Source organism: Vulpes lagopus, chromosome 11, assembly GCF_018345385.1.
Source record: "Vulpes lagopus strain Blue_001 chromosome 11, ASM1834538v1, whole genome shotgun sequence".
Classification (NCBI taxonomy): Eukaryota; Metazoa; Chordata; class Mammalia; order Carnivora; family Canidae; genus Vulpes; species Vulpes lagopus.
This window is the reverse complement of record NC_054834.1, coordinates 77,321,861-77,336,877: the sequence shown is the minus strand read 5'-3', so window position 1 is coordinate 77,336,877 and position 15,017 is coordinate 77,321,861. Positions and strand designations below refer to the sequence as shown.

General features: G+C 39.8%; 1 pseudogene; it reads right to left on the bottom strand.

The window, feature by feature from the left end:
- Positions 1-13,604: 13,604 nt before the first annotated feature.
- On the bottom strand, positions 13,605-14,221 carry LOC121472252 (annotated as a pseudogene).
- Between the last annotated feature and the right edge of the window lie 796 nt (positions 14,222-15,017).

Genomic DNA, 15,017 nt, shown 5'->3' with positions numbered 1-15,017 from the left:
TAGTGACTCGGGGAGACTGGAGGCTCCCCTGCCCCTCCTGCCGTTCTGCCCGATTCCCTGCTAAGCACTTTTCTGTCCAGGAAGATCCGATGCAGAGTTTTAAAGTTCCCGCTTCTCGGGGATCCCTGGGTGGCGCAGCGGTTTGGCGCCTGCCTTTGGCCCGGGGCGCGATCCTGGGGACCGGGGATCGAGTCCCGCGTCGGGCTCCCGGTGCGTGGAGCCTGCTTCTCCCTCTGCCTGTGTCTCTGCCTCTCTCTCTCTCTCTGTGTGACTATCATGAATAAATAAATTAAATTAAAAAAAAAAAAAGTTCCCGCTTCTCTTGGGCTGGGCTTTTGTCCTGGAGGCTCTCGGCTTTAGCCTGGCTCCTCGCGGTGCCCCTCCCCCACCCGATTCTTTTTTATTTGATTCTTTTCCGCCTTCCTACCTTGCAAGAAGCCAAAACCCTTCTCTCTGTAGCGTTCCAGCTGTTCTCTCTTTAAATCTCAGGTCGAATTCATAGGTGTTCAGGATGATTTGGAAGTTATCTAGGTAAGTTGGTGGGACCAGGTGAGTTGAGGACCCTACTCTTCTGCCAGCTTGCCCCGCCCCCCCCTTAATGGATAAAATCTTAAAAAAAAAAAAGAATCAAGTGTGTAGGAGCAATTTTTGACTAGGGACAGGTATCATATGGTGGTAAAAGGACTGGACTTTTTGGGAGTGTACAGTGTAAACAGAAACAAGCTCTAGAGTAATAATTCAGTATTAAAGGAACCAGCATTAGGAATTCTGTTTGGAAATAATGTCATCCTGGGAACCAGGGATGGGTACATGAACAATATCTGGCTTATTTGATGACCCATATTATTTGTTGTCAAAAGAGCAGCATATCAAGATGTGAGGGCAAAAACTCCAAAGAGAAATTGGAGCAGAAAAATATTGCTCCCAAATGCTGTACGATTTCTAAGACAAGTCTTAGAGTTGATGACAACACCGGCCCAAGTGGTTTATGGTCAGTATTCAAGAAAGACGTTCATCCTGTTTTATAAAACTTAAAAATAAAACCGGCAGTTATTTTACCGGCAAGAATGGGTTTGCTCAAGAATAGCAGAGGATTGCAATCTGGGATAAGCAAGCTCTGGCAAAACTATAGGGAAATCCAACAAATAAAGGAGAAGAATGTTATTTTCTGGAGAAAGAAGAGGAAGTTGAGAGAGGCTGTTTAGAACGAAGTCCATTGAAGAGAAGCAAGAATTCAGGGTGATGATAGTTTCTCATTGGCTGAGTTGCAGAGGTGGTCAATTTCTTATAGAAGATGCCATGTACATCTTTCGCTGCTGGGGCCTGTAACCGGTGATTCTTTCCTGTTGAGATTCTTCTGTTAGGGGATCTGTAATTGACACTGAGTGGTACAGGTCCCCCTTCCAGCCTTCCCTTCTAGCAGCCTGAGTCCACTTTAGTGAGGGTTCCCTTTATTAAGTTTCACTGAACTTTTATTTTTAATGCAACAATTTTAAATTAGCATAAAATTAGTATGGAATATCATGTTAAAATATGCTCTTTATGGTTATAATTTCTACTGAGGCTGTGAGAAAAGAGATGGTAAATACATACATATTCTAGTGAAGTTATAAAACCACCCATGCAGAAAAAAGTAATATGAAATCTGAGCTCATCACTCAACTGGATGGTATAAAGTGCTGAAAATGATAGGGCTAGATATTGAAAGTTAGGAATATCTTTACAGAGGTTCAGCATTGTGTGATTCTTTTTCTTTTGCTTCCCAGTATGGAGGCCTTCTTAACCTTAATTTGAGTGAGTGAAACGTCAAGGATACTGTAGGGGAGAGCTTGATATTTGTTTCCTGGCTTTAAGAGTACACTGGCATTACATTTCTGAGTAATTAAGAGCTAGAAGCAATTGGCTTTTAGATTGAACTGGCATCTATATTTCCAGTGACATAGGCAAGGATACATGGATTTTCTATTAGGTTAGTTTAGGCTTCCTATGGAGGGGAGAGCTAGTCTGGAGTCATTTTAATTTCTGTGTGGGAAGAGGGAAGGTGAAAGGGAGTTGGAGTGGGCAAGGTGACCAATAATAGGGCACTACATAGACAAATTTGCAGGGTTTAGAGGGAAGATGTATGCAAAAAATGCAGAGGAAAATGCATTTTTTACAAGGTAGGAGATGGGATAAAATGCCAAATGGTCCCAATGGAAAGCTCTAGAGAGCCTACATAAAAGTACCCCAAGGAAAGGAATCTGCTTTGACTGTTCGTCATGTCCAGCTTCTGACATTTACCCATACTTACACTTGTCCTTCCCATCAACTCTTCTTTCCCAAACGCTGAGTATGTGGAATTCAGAACCATAGCCCATAAATTAGAGGGGTGGAGAGGCAGCACAGCACAACTAAATGTAGAAATAATCAACAGTATTTTTCCCCATTGCCTTATTAAACTCCAAGGCTCCCAAGGCAGGCCCAAGCTAGAAAGATAGTGAAGCCAAAACTCTGAACAAAGGCCTTGGGTTTAATTTTTATTCTTGGCTGAAATATATTAGTTACTAAAATGAGGCTATTCTTGTGAGCACAAGGATGGGGGATTTTTATTACTGTATATAGCTTGTCAGAGGTTTCATCCAGAGATAGGTAAATAAACAGCAAGTTTAAGATGAAGGGTTAGGAGGTATGAGGTGAGGATTATGCTTTTTTAATATGACTATCTGTATTTGATTATTTAATATGAATTATTGTGATAACTGTCACTGAAAAATTTAAGTAAAAAGAACATGTTTTAGAAAAATACATAGACTATGATAGAATTTACACAAACATTTTTAATAAATATGAACGAATACTGCATATTACTTATGCATAAATATCCATGTAGAAAGGAAAGGTATAATTGAAGGTTTAGGAGTAATTAAAAAAATGATATGCTAGTTTTAGAGGAAACCTGCCTCAACATAATAAATGCCATATAGGGCATTGTATTCAATGGTGAAAACTAAGAGCTTTTCCGCTAAGATCAGGAATAAAACAAGGATGTCCACTCTGGCCTCTTTTACTCAACATAGACTGGAACTCTTAGCCACAGCAATAATACAAGAAAAAGGAATAAAAAGCATCCAAATTGGTAAGGAAGAAGTAAAACTTTCACTATTTGCAGATCACATGATAATATTTATAGAAAACCCTAAAGACTCCACTAAAAAACTACTAGAACTGATAAATGAATTCAGTAAGGTCACAGGATACAAAGTTTTTGTACAGAAATCTGTTGCATTTCTATACACCAATAATGAAGAAGCAGAAAGAGAAATTAAGAAAACAATCCCATTTATAATTACACCGAAGATAATAAAATACCTTGGAACAAACTTAACCAAGGAGGTGAAAGACCTGTACTCTGATAACTATAAAACACTGATGAGGGGCAGCCCAGGTGGCTCAGCGGTTTAGCGCTGCCTTCAGTCTAGGGCCTAATCCTGGAGACCCAAGATCGAGTCCCAAGGCAGGCTCCCTGCATGGAGCCTGCTTCTTTCTCTGCCTGTGTCTCTGCCTCTCTCTCTCTCTCTCTCTGTCTGTCTCTCATGAATAAATGAATAAAATCTTAAAAAAAAAACAAAAAACACTGATGAAAGAAATTGAAGATGACACAAACAAATGGAAAGATATTCCATGCTCATGGATTGGAAGAACAAATATTGTTAAAAAGTCCACACTACCCAAAGCAATCTATAGATTTAATGCAATCCCCATCAGATTACCAATGGCATTTTTCACAGAACTAGAAAAAACAATCTTAAAATTTGTATGGAACCATGAAAGACTCTGAATTGCTAAAGCAATCTTGAAAAAGAAAAACAAAGCTTGTGGTATCACAATTCCAGATTTCAAGTTACACTACAAAGCTATAGTAATCAAAACAGTATGGTACTGGCACAAAAACAGACACAAATGGTGCAGCCACTCTGGAAAACTGTGTGGAGGTTCCTCAAAGAGTTAAAAATAGACCTGCCCTACCACCCAGCAATTGCACTGTTGGGGATTTACCCCAAAGATTCAGATGCAATGAAACGCCAGGACACCTGCACCCCGATGTTTATAGCAGCAGTGTCCACAATAGCCAAACTGTGGAGGGAGCCTTGGTGTCCATCGAAAGATGAATGGATCAAGAAGATGTGGTCTATGTATACAAAGGAATATTCCTCAGCCATTAGAAACGACAAATACCCACCATTTGCTTCAACGTGGATGGAACTGGAGGGTATTATGCTGAGTGAAGTAAGTCAATCGGAGAAGGACAAACAGTGTATGTTCTCATTCATTTGGGGAATATAAATAATAGTGAAAGGGAATATAAGGGAAGGGAGAAGAAATGTGTGGGAAATATCAGAAAGGGAGACAGAGCATAGAGACTCCTAACTCTGGGAGGTGAACTAGGGGTGGTGGAAGGGGAGGAGGGCAGGGGATGGGGGTGAATGGGTGACGGGCACTGGGGGGGGGCACTTGACAGGATGAGCACTGGGTATTATTCTGTATGTTGGTAAATTGGACACCAATAAAAAATAAATTTATTAAAAAAAATAAATAAAAAACCAGACACATAGATCAATAGCACAGAACAGACACCCCAGAAATAAACCCACAATTATCTGGTCAGTTAATCTTTGACAAAGGAGGTAAGAATATGAAATGGGAAAAAGACAGTTTCTTCAACACATAGTGTTGGGAAAATTGGACAGCAACATGCAAAAGAATGAAACTGGACCACTTTCTTATACCATACGTAAAAATAAACTCAAAATGGATTAAGGACCTAAATGTGATACTGAAACCATAAAAATCCTAGAAGAGGGCACAGGCAATGATTTCTCTGACATCAGCTGTAACATTTTTCTAGCTGCCTCTCCTGAAGCAAGAGAAACAAAAACACAAATAATCATTGGGACTACATCAAAATAAAACGCTTCTGCATAGCAAAGGAAACTGTCAACAGAACTGAAAGACAACCTACTGAATCAGAGAAGATATCTGTAAATGACATGTCCCATAAGGGGTTAGTATGCAAAATATATAAAGAACTGATGTAACTCAACACCCAAAAAACAAAAAATCTAATTAAAAAATAGGCAAAAGATATAAGCAGACATTTTTTCCCAAAGAAGACATCTAGATAATCAGACACATAAAAAGGTGCTCAGCATCACTCATCATCAGGGAAATACAAATCAAAACCATGATGGTATATCATCTCACACCTGTCAGAATGGCTAAAACAAAAAACAGAAGAAACAACAAGTGTTGGTGAGGATGTGGAGAAAAAGAAACCCTCATGTACTTTTGGTGGGGGAATCCAAATTGGTGTAGATACTATGAAAAACAGTATAGAGGTTCCTCAAAAATTAAAAAATAGAACTACCCTATGATTCAGTAATCACACTGGTGAGTATTTACCCAAAGAAAATGAAAACACTAATTTGAAAGGATATATGCATCCCTGTCTTTATTGAAGTATTATTTAAAATAGCCAAACTATGGAAGCAGTCCAAGGTGTCCACTGATGGATGAATGGATAGAGAAGATGTGGTATATATACATAACATATTATTCAGCCATAAAAGAGAACAAAATCTTGCCATTTGCAACAATGTGGATGAATCTAGAGGGTATAGTTGTAAGCAAAACAAGCCAGTCAGAGAGAGACAAATACTATATAATTTGACTTATCTGTGGAATTTAAGAAACAAAACAAATGAACAAAGGGGAAAAAAAAAGATAAACCAAAAATGGACTTTTAACTATAGAGATAAGAGGATCACCAAAGGTGAGGGAAGTCAGTGGGGGAATGAGTGATATAGGTGAAGAGGATTAAGAAGAAACTCATCTTGATTAATATATGGAATTTTGGAATCACTATATTGTACTCCTGAAATTGATATTACACTATATGCTAGCAGCACTGGAATTAAAATTTTAAGAAAGTTAATCATCACCAAATGAAACTTATGTCACAAAAGGCAGCACTTTTTTTTTTTTTTTACAGTTTGGGTGAACGGAATAAATCAAAAGGCAATACTTTGATCTGGACTGCATCCAACACCTCCTGCATGGTAGATTCCATAAACTGCAGCAACAAAAATAACAATAAGGCTTTATGAGATGCCAGTAAAGTAACAGGTACGGTGGTTAAGTGTTAGAGAAAGAGATGAACACGTCATTCCCTATCCTCAAGTCAATTTCCATCTAGTGGGAAACATCATTAAACTATCGTCTGTAAGGAGAGTTACAAAAAGCCTAGGGAGAACTGGGAACTCGGAGGAATGAACAGGAACAAGGCCAGTTTAAATACTGAGCTAGTGAAAGGTTAAAAAGCATTGTCAAGATGATTTACACTATAAATTGGAACCAATGGCAAGGTATTTGTTTAAGGGTCCAAGGTTTCTTTCCTACCCAGAGGGCATGAAAGAATTTGTTCTTCCCTTGTTGGAATGGGGAGTTTGTCTTCCTAAGTCAATGACTTTCCTGAAAACTGGTCCACTTGATTTCATTCAGAGCAATCTTCTAGGTATGCCAGGTGATCTGTTTCCGTTCATGATTGGAGTATACAGGGTAGAAGGCAGAGGGAAAATCAGAGGTAGGTTGTTGGATATGATTTGTGCCTATCCAGATGCTATGAAAAGTGAAGTATATTGGTTGGACAGGATTTGGTTTTAGAGTTGAACAAATCTGGCTTGGCATTTATTTCATCCCTACCACTTGATAGGTCACTTTATACCCCCGAGCCTCAGTTTCTTTATCATTAAAAAAAAATGAGATGAGTACCTTTCTCACAGCGGGTATCTAAGGATTACCTGAAGTCACACATATAAATCTGAAATATACCCAGCAGAGGGGGTAAGTACATATTTTTTTTCTCAAAATATTATTTCTTATACCAAACCTACAGTGATTCAGTGCAGGGGATGTCACACACTTCCTGTACAGCTCCAGAAAGCAAATATTTTAGGTGGGCAGGCAATAGTTTCTGTCACAATAGCTTAATTATGATATTGTAGCACAATAGCAGCCATGGACAGTACATGAACAATATACATGGATGTAGCTATGTTCTGATAAAATTTTACTCACAAAAACAAGTGTTAGTTTGGATTTGGCCCCCAGGTCATAATTTTTTAAGCCCCAATTTCATGGATGCTGTTGTATGCTGCTCAGACTTCCCACTTAGGACTGAGGCGTTCAAAGTTTCCCACTTCTGGGGATGTCGCTGGCTGATGGCTCTCAGTTGTGGCCCTCTCTGGGTTGTAATAGCTTTCAAAAATAATGAAATGCTTAGGAATAAACTTAATATTTAGTACCATGCTGGTACACTGTAGGTATGTTAGTGGTTTTAAATTAATGACTGAGAGAGTGGTTGAGTAAGCCATGATCTGGCTTCCAGGCATGAGGAGAGAACTTAAAAAAAAAAAAAAAAGACTTCTTAGGGACTTTCTATTCAGGCACAATCTTAGTACTTTCTGATAAGGAGACTGTAAGTGACAAAAATGACTTTTATGTATTTGTTCCATCTTATGTATTTAGATGTGCCATATCTATGTTTTATAGAACAGCATTTGGCTTATATTTGGTCCTCAATAAGTATTTATTAAATTACTGAATATTAAATACATGAAGGCTAAAACCATGTTCTTGAATTCACCATGCTATCTTCTGTGTTGTGAATTTTTTTAAGATTTTAAGTAATCTCTACACCCAACATGGCACTTAAACTTACACGCTCCAGCGACTGAGCCAGCCAGGTGCCCCAAATTGCCCTTCCTTTTATTGATTTTTAAATTTCCCCTTAATAGGACCATGAATTAGTGAAGTAGTGAGAAATGAGCTGTGTTTTGAATATATGAATAGGATCTGTTTATTTATGATTTATATATATATGTTTATATTTATATATATATAATTTATAATTACATGAATAGGACCTGTTTATTGAAATAATTATGGTCACTTCTGCTGCCAGTGAATTGCAATATCTAGGTCCAAATTCATGACAAAGGTAAGATACATTTGTTTTCAATGCTTCTCCATAGGGAACTAGGACAAAGATGTGAGACCCCATCACAGTATTCTGGTTCTGACCCGATCGTCACCATAGAAAACCAGACTAATGTGATTGTCAGGTCATGTCTTCATCTCATCTCAATAACCCCCTTTCTAGATCACCTCAATGGTCAGGGGCTCCTTAATGTTTTGTTTTCCATTTATGTGTGCAACTCTTTTAGGTTCCTTAGCTTTCATCTAGCTGATTGGTAATAATCAGCCATCTTGCAGAATGCACCAGCCTCTTTTTTTTTTTTTTTTTTTTACTTCAAGAAAATTTTTTTTATTAGAGTTCAATTTGCCAACATACAGCATAACACCCAGTGTTCATCCCGCCAAGTGTCCCCCTCAGTGCCCATCCCCCAGGCACCCCAACCCCCCGCCCACCTTCCCCTTCCACTGTTCATTTCCCAGAGTTAGGTGTCTCTAGCACCAGCCTCTTGAAGAAAGAAGATGACACGAGGGAAATAAACAATTATCTTTCACATAGCCTTTAACTTTAGGTTCCTTTCTCCTTCCATCTACTACAGACCAATGCCCAGGCTTTAGTCTTGGATAGAAACTTATGTTCTCGTTAGGAAAAACAAATTGACAGCAGGAAAATATTGGAGACATCCTCAGGCAGTATAGGGGATAATTAAGTATGATTAGGATTGCCAACTGTGGAGTCAGTCGGATCAACACCACCACTTATCTCCAGATAAGAGTTATCAAAAAGCACACAGGGCATCTGAGTGGCTCACTGGTTGAGCATCTGCCTTTGGCTCAGGTCATGATCCTGGAGTCCTGTGGTTGAGTCCTGCATCAGGCTCCCTGCAGGAAGCTGCTTCTCCCTCTGCCTAGTCTCTGTCTCTCTCTGTGTGTCCCTCATGAATAAAAAAAATAAAAATAAAGCACATAATGGTGGATTTTGAGGGTCTCTTATTTTTATAGGTCCCTTTCAAGGACATAAGAGGAGTCTTAGGAAATTGTATTCATAATTTGTATCATTTCTTTCTTATAGGAGGGCCTCCAAATTATGCTAAGTTTCTGCCCTACAAACTTTGGACTTACGTTTCTATCATGTATATTGGAAACTTCCTGCATGAAGTTTGCATTACTTGTCCTGTGTCTACTTGTTGAGGATTGAGGCTTCTCTTCTGCCATCTTATTGACATCTACTCAGCTATATTTATTCAAATATAGTTTCTATATTTGCTGTGCTCTCTCCTTCTGGGACTCCCATTATGTGTATATTGATACATTTGATGGGTCCCACCAGTATCTGAGGCTCTGTTCACTTTTCTTCATTCTTTTTTTTAAAAAAATTCCTTGAACAGGATAATTTCAATTGATCTCTTTAAATTCACTGTTTATTTTGTGCCTGCTCATATCTGCTCTTGAGACCCTCTAGTGAATTTTTCACCATAGCTATACATTTCGACTCCAAATTCTTCTTATTTTTTAAACATTTATTTGTTCATGAGAGACACACATGAGAGAGAGAGAGAGAGAGAGAGAGAGAGGGAGAGGCAGGCTCCTCACAGGGAGCTCAATGTGGGACTCCATCCTAGATCCCAGGATCATGCCCTGAGCTCAACCACTGAGCCACCCAGGAAGATGCTCAACCACTGAGCCACCCAGGTGCCCAGATGCAAAAATTCTTAACAAAATACAACAGTGTGTTCAACAGTGTATTAATTCAACGGTGTACTAAAAGGATTATTCATCACAATTAAGTGGTAATTATTCCAGGGATGCAAGGATGTTTTAATATTCACAAATCAATCAAATCCACTGCATTAACAAAATTAAGGAATCTTTGGGATAGTTTGATGTACTACCAAGATTTAGTAATAAAAAAAATGTATGGTATTGGAACAAAAATAGATACATGAACCAATGGAACAGAACAGAGAGCTCAACAGTAAAGCTTATATGGTCAACTGATCTATGACAAAAAAGGCAAGAATGTACAATTGTAAAGAGAAAGTCTCTTCAAGAAATAGTGTTGGAAAAACTGGACAGCTACATACAAAAGAATGATGGGCATTAAGGAGGGCACATGATGTAATGAGCACTAGGTGTTACACTATTATGTTGGCAAATTGAATTTAAAAGAAGAAAAAAAGAAAAATATTGATAAAATCAATTATATTAAAATGAAAAAGACCCCAAAAAAGACCCCAAAAGAATAAAACTGAACCACTTTCTTATTCCATTCACAAAAATAAACTCAAAATGAATTAAAGACTTAAATTTAAGACCTGGCAGCATAAAATTGCTTAAAGAAACCATAGGTGGTTTTGTTTCTTAAATTCTACATATAAGTGAAATTGTATGATATTTGTCCTCTATTTCGCTTCACATAATACACTGTAGTTCCATTCACAGTGTTGCAAATGGCAAGATTTCATTCTTTTTGATGGTTGAGTAATATTCCATTATATATATAATATTCATATATATATATATTCCACATCTAAGAAATAAAACTGATGAACATAGGGTAAAAGAAGGAAAAATAAAATAAGCTAAAAATAGAGGCAAACCATAAGGGACTCTTAACTATAGAGAAGATATGGAGTTATTGGAGCATGTAGTGGGTGAGGGGATGCGGTAATTGGGTGATGGGCATTAAGGAGGGCACTTGATGTAATGAGCACTGAGTGTTCTATGAATCACTAAATTCCTCCACCCCTGAAACTAATAATACACTCTATGTTGACTTACTTAAACTTGAATAAAATAATGAAAAAAGAAAACAGACAGTAATCTCTCGGACTTTGGTCTCAGCAATATTTTTCTGGATCTGTCCCTTCAGGCAAGGGAAACAAAGGCAAAAATAAGCTATTGAGGCTACATCAAACTAAAAACCTTTTGTTGGTGGTGTTTTTTTTTTTAAGATTTTATTTACTTATTCATGGAAGACATAGAGAGAGAGAAAAGCAGAGACACAGGCAGAGGGAGAAGCAGGCTCTCTGCAAGGAGCCCAACATGGGACTCGATCCTGGGTCTCCAGGATCACATCCCGGGCCGAAGGTGGCACTAAACCGCTGAGCCACCCAGGCTGCCCTTAAAAACCTTCCGTACAGTGAAGGAAACCATCAACAAAATGAAAAGACAACCTACTGAATGGGAGAAGATATTTGCAAATGATATATCCAATTAGGAATTAATATCCAAAATATATAAAGAACTCATAAAACTCAACACCAAAGGACTCCATAAACAATCCACTTAAAATGGGCATAGGACCTGAAAAGGCGTTTTTCCAGAGGGCATACAGATGGCTAAGAGACACATTAAAAGATGCTCAACATCATTAATTATCAGGGAAGTAGAAATTAAACCACAATGATATCTCCTCACACTAGTCAGAATAGCTAGTATCAGAAAGACGAGAAATAACAAGTGTTGGTGAATATACGGAGAAAAGGGAACCCTCATGCACTGTTGGTGAGAATGTAAACTGGAGCTGCCACTATGTAAAACACTACTGAGTTATTTTTAACTTTAAAAGTTACTATATTATACACCTGAAACTAATATAAGGGTGTATGTTAACTAATTGGAGTTAAAGACTTAAAAAAAAACAGAAAAAATTAAAAATGGAATTACCATATGACCCAGTAATTCCACTTCTGGGCAAGGCTAATATTTTATGGCTAATATTCCATAAAGGCTAATTTTAATTTTGTTGATGTTTCCTTCACTGTACAAAAGGTTTTTAGTTTGATGTAGCCTCAATAGCTTTTTTTTTTTTAAGACCAACACATATTTACACAAACCAGGCCACCTGGCAATCACCCAATCAGCTATTTATGAAGACCTAGAAAACCCAGACAAATACAATCACTAGTGGGGGCAGCAAGCAGGGGAGACAAGAACCCAGGATCAGACACACATCACCCAATGTGTTCTATTGCATCTTCCCCATTTCAATACAGTGAGGTAGGTTTGTGGTGATCTCCCAGCATATTAAATAAAACCTTTTATCCTTTAGCTACCACGATACTAATCACTGCTGCAGCAGGGCAGGACACTTGCTCTGGGCACACTGCAAAGAAGCCATGGCTTATGGTCTCTCTGGAAGCCAACAAGAAAAGCCCAGAATTTATAAAGGTTAAGAAAGTTAGCCTTTGCTTCTACACCTCATCCCTGGGCAGCTCAAGATGGGTTCCAGAGTTACTATTCTTAAACCTATCCTTACTAACTCATCTTTAAAAAACATGCGCGCGCGCGCACACACACACACACACACACACACACACCCTGTTGTGCATGGTAGGCCAAGCCCAATCCAGAGAAGGACAGATCTAGTATGTAAAGTGAGTACCATGCCCTGGGATTAGAAGTCTAGAACAGGAATCCCTTATTACACATATAGACAACCCTCAACTAATCCTGGCTTCCCCTCTGCACCTTTCAGCTGGTGCGGCCTCTCCTAACGTTACTTCCTGTACTAGCTTTTCCTGTTCAGACCAATTTCCAATATTCCAGTAGAAGGAGATCAAGTCATGGGGCAACTGAGTTAAAACCTCATCTCCCATGGAACACTGAAGATAGAGGGGTTTCAAGAGAACACTATGGCAGAAAAGCCAGCTCTAATTGGCAAAAATGAGGCAGTTCAATAGCTATGCACTCCAAATAGTTGTTCTCCCTGGTGATAAAACAAAAAAGTATTCCTGCTGTGCAGACCTGGAGCTGCTGCTGACTTATCCCTGAGATTGCTCAGTGCTCAGGGAGAACACAGTGCAGGAACGAGGGCCTTAAGATTAAAATACACAGAAATACAAAACCCAGAATATTTATATTATGAAAAAAAAGTTAAAATACACAAGATACGTTATTCGCATACAGCTAGTGCAGTCGGCATCCTGGAGAAAGTGGGGCCCAAGGTGCGGTTGTCCAATGGGGAAAATAAATAAAATCCTATCGGCCCAGAATGGGGTGGGATTAAGTTTAGGAGCAGGAGATCTGTAGCTATTACCCCCAACAATCCCTGTGGCTACGTCACAACCCATTGCTTGGGACAGTCCTCAGCACCCTATCCCAAGAGTGGGTTATGAGACAAGTTGTGGAAAAACCCTGCCTTACCCCTTAGAGATTCCCTCTCCACAGGATATAGTGGTTCGTGGGTTGGGCCCATCAATCTGGTTTCATGCTTCATCTCTACACTCTGACATGGGAAAAATTATTATTACATGTCCTTTTTTGAAAGGAAAACAACTTCCCTATCCAGGCCACTTTCAAAAGCTGGAGATCTGAGGGTGGAGACTCAGGTAAAGTACATGGGGAGGGATTTTCTCTAGAACCCTCACAAATATTTGGTTAGAGCACAGTTGTAGTTCATTTGCCTTATCCCTTGACCCCTACCCTGCCAAGAGGGAAGAGGGGGTGATGTTGTGGGACCGTGGCCTGAGATATATGGCAGAGCCAGCTGTTCCCCACCCACCTTGTCCCCACTTTTCTCCACTCTGCTGATTGATGCCTCCTCCTCCAAACTTCCTGATCACAAAAGAATTGCCCCCACCCACTGCAGCTCAATTCTGGGCCTCTGGGAGTAGGGCAGGGCTATGGATCTCTTCTTCTTCCTCCCTGAAAGTAGGCTGGCTCTCCTCTCCCTGTGAGCTGGGGGCCTGCTGGGCCTTCAGTGGACACGAGGCCACCATACGGCTGATGCTCTTGCAGAAGTGGCACTTCTTGGGCTGGGGTGGCAGCTTGCGTTCCTTGGCATGGTGGTCTAGACCTCCACAGTTGTAGCACCTGTCTCCCTTTGATCTGTGCGTCTGCATGTTGTTCCCTTTGGGCCGCCTCTCACTCCCAATACAAAATACCCCACCAGGCCGGGTCACCCGGATAGAGTCTAAGCCTTTAGCAGACTTCTTAAAGGTGAACTCCACCCTCTCCCTCCTTAAGGCTCCGGAAGCCCTCCAGCTCTGGTGCACAAAGACATCCACGGGATGGGGCGTGGGTGGTGGGAGGGGGGTCAAGCGCGGCCCCAGCGAACCCCATGCGCACGTTGAACCACCTGCAGATGCCGGGCACCCGCACGGTGCAGCAGCTGCGGCTCCTCTGCCACCGGGGCTGCGTCCTCCTGCGCCTCCTCCTGCGCCTTGGCGCAGCCACCTGCAAACTGCTGGTTTGACATAGAGCCCATGGGGGTCAACTGAGCCCGCGGCCTCGGGCCCCTGGTCGGGTGGCTGCTGGCTCCAGCTGAGTGGAGGCCTCAATAGCCATTTTTGCCTTTATTTCTCTTGCCTGAAGGGACAGATCCAGAAAAATATTGCTGGATCAATATTAGAGGCATATATTAGGCAATTATAGGCATATTATCAGGCAATTTTATATGCCTAATTAGGCACAAAAGTGGAATATTAGCCATAAAAAAGAATGAGATCTTGCCATTTATGACAACATGGATGGATCTAGATGGTATAAAGCTAAGTTAAATATTAAGTTAAAGCTAAAGCTAAGTTAAATAAGTCAGACAGGAAAAGACAAATACTATATGGTTTTACTTATATGTGAAATCTAAAGACAAAACAATGAACAAATAAAAAAAATAGAAATCAGAAATACCGGAGAATAAACTGGTAGATGCCAGAGGAGAGGAAGGTAAAGGATTGGTGAAGTAGGTGAAAGGGATTAAGAGGTGTAAATTTCCAGTTTAGAATAAATAAGCCATGAGGATGAAAAATACAGCATAGGGAATATAGTCAATAACGTTGTAATAATTTTGTGTGGTGACAGATGGTAGTTACATTTATTTATTTTATTTTTTATTAGTTTCAGAAGTAGAATTTAGTGATTCATCAGTTGCATATAACATTCAGTGCTTATTACATCAAGTGCTGTCCTTGATGCCATCACCTCAAATATCCCTTCCCCTTACTTGATAACTACTTTTATTCTGGTGAGCATCTCATAGTGTATAGAACTGTCAAGTCACTATA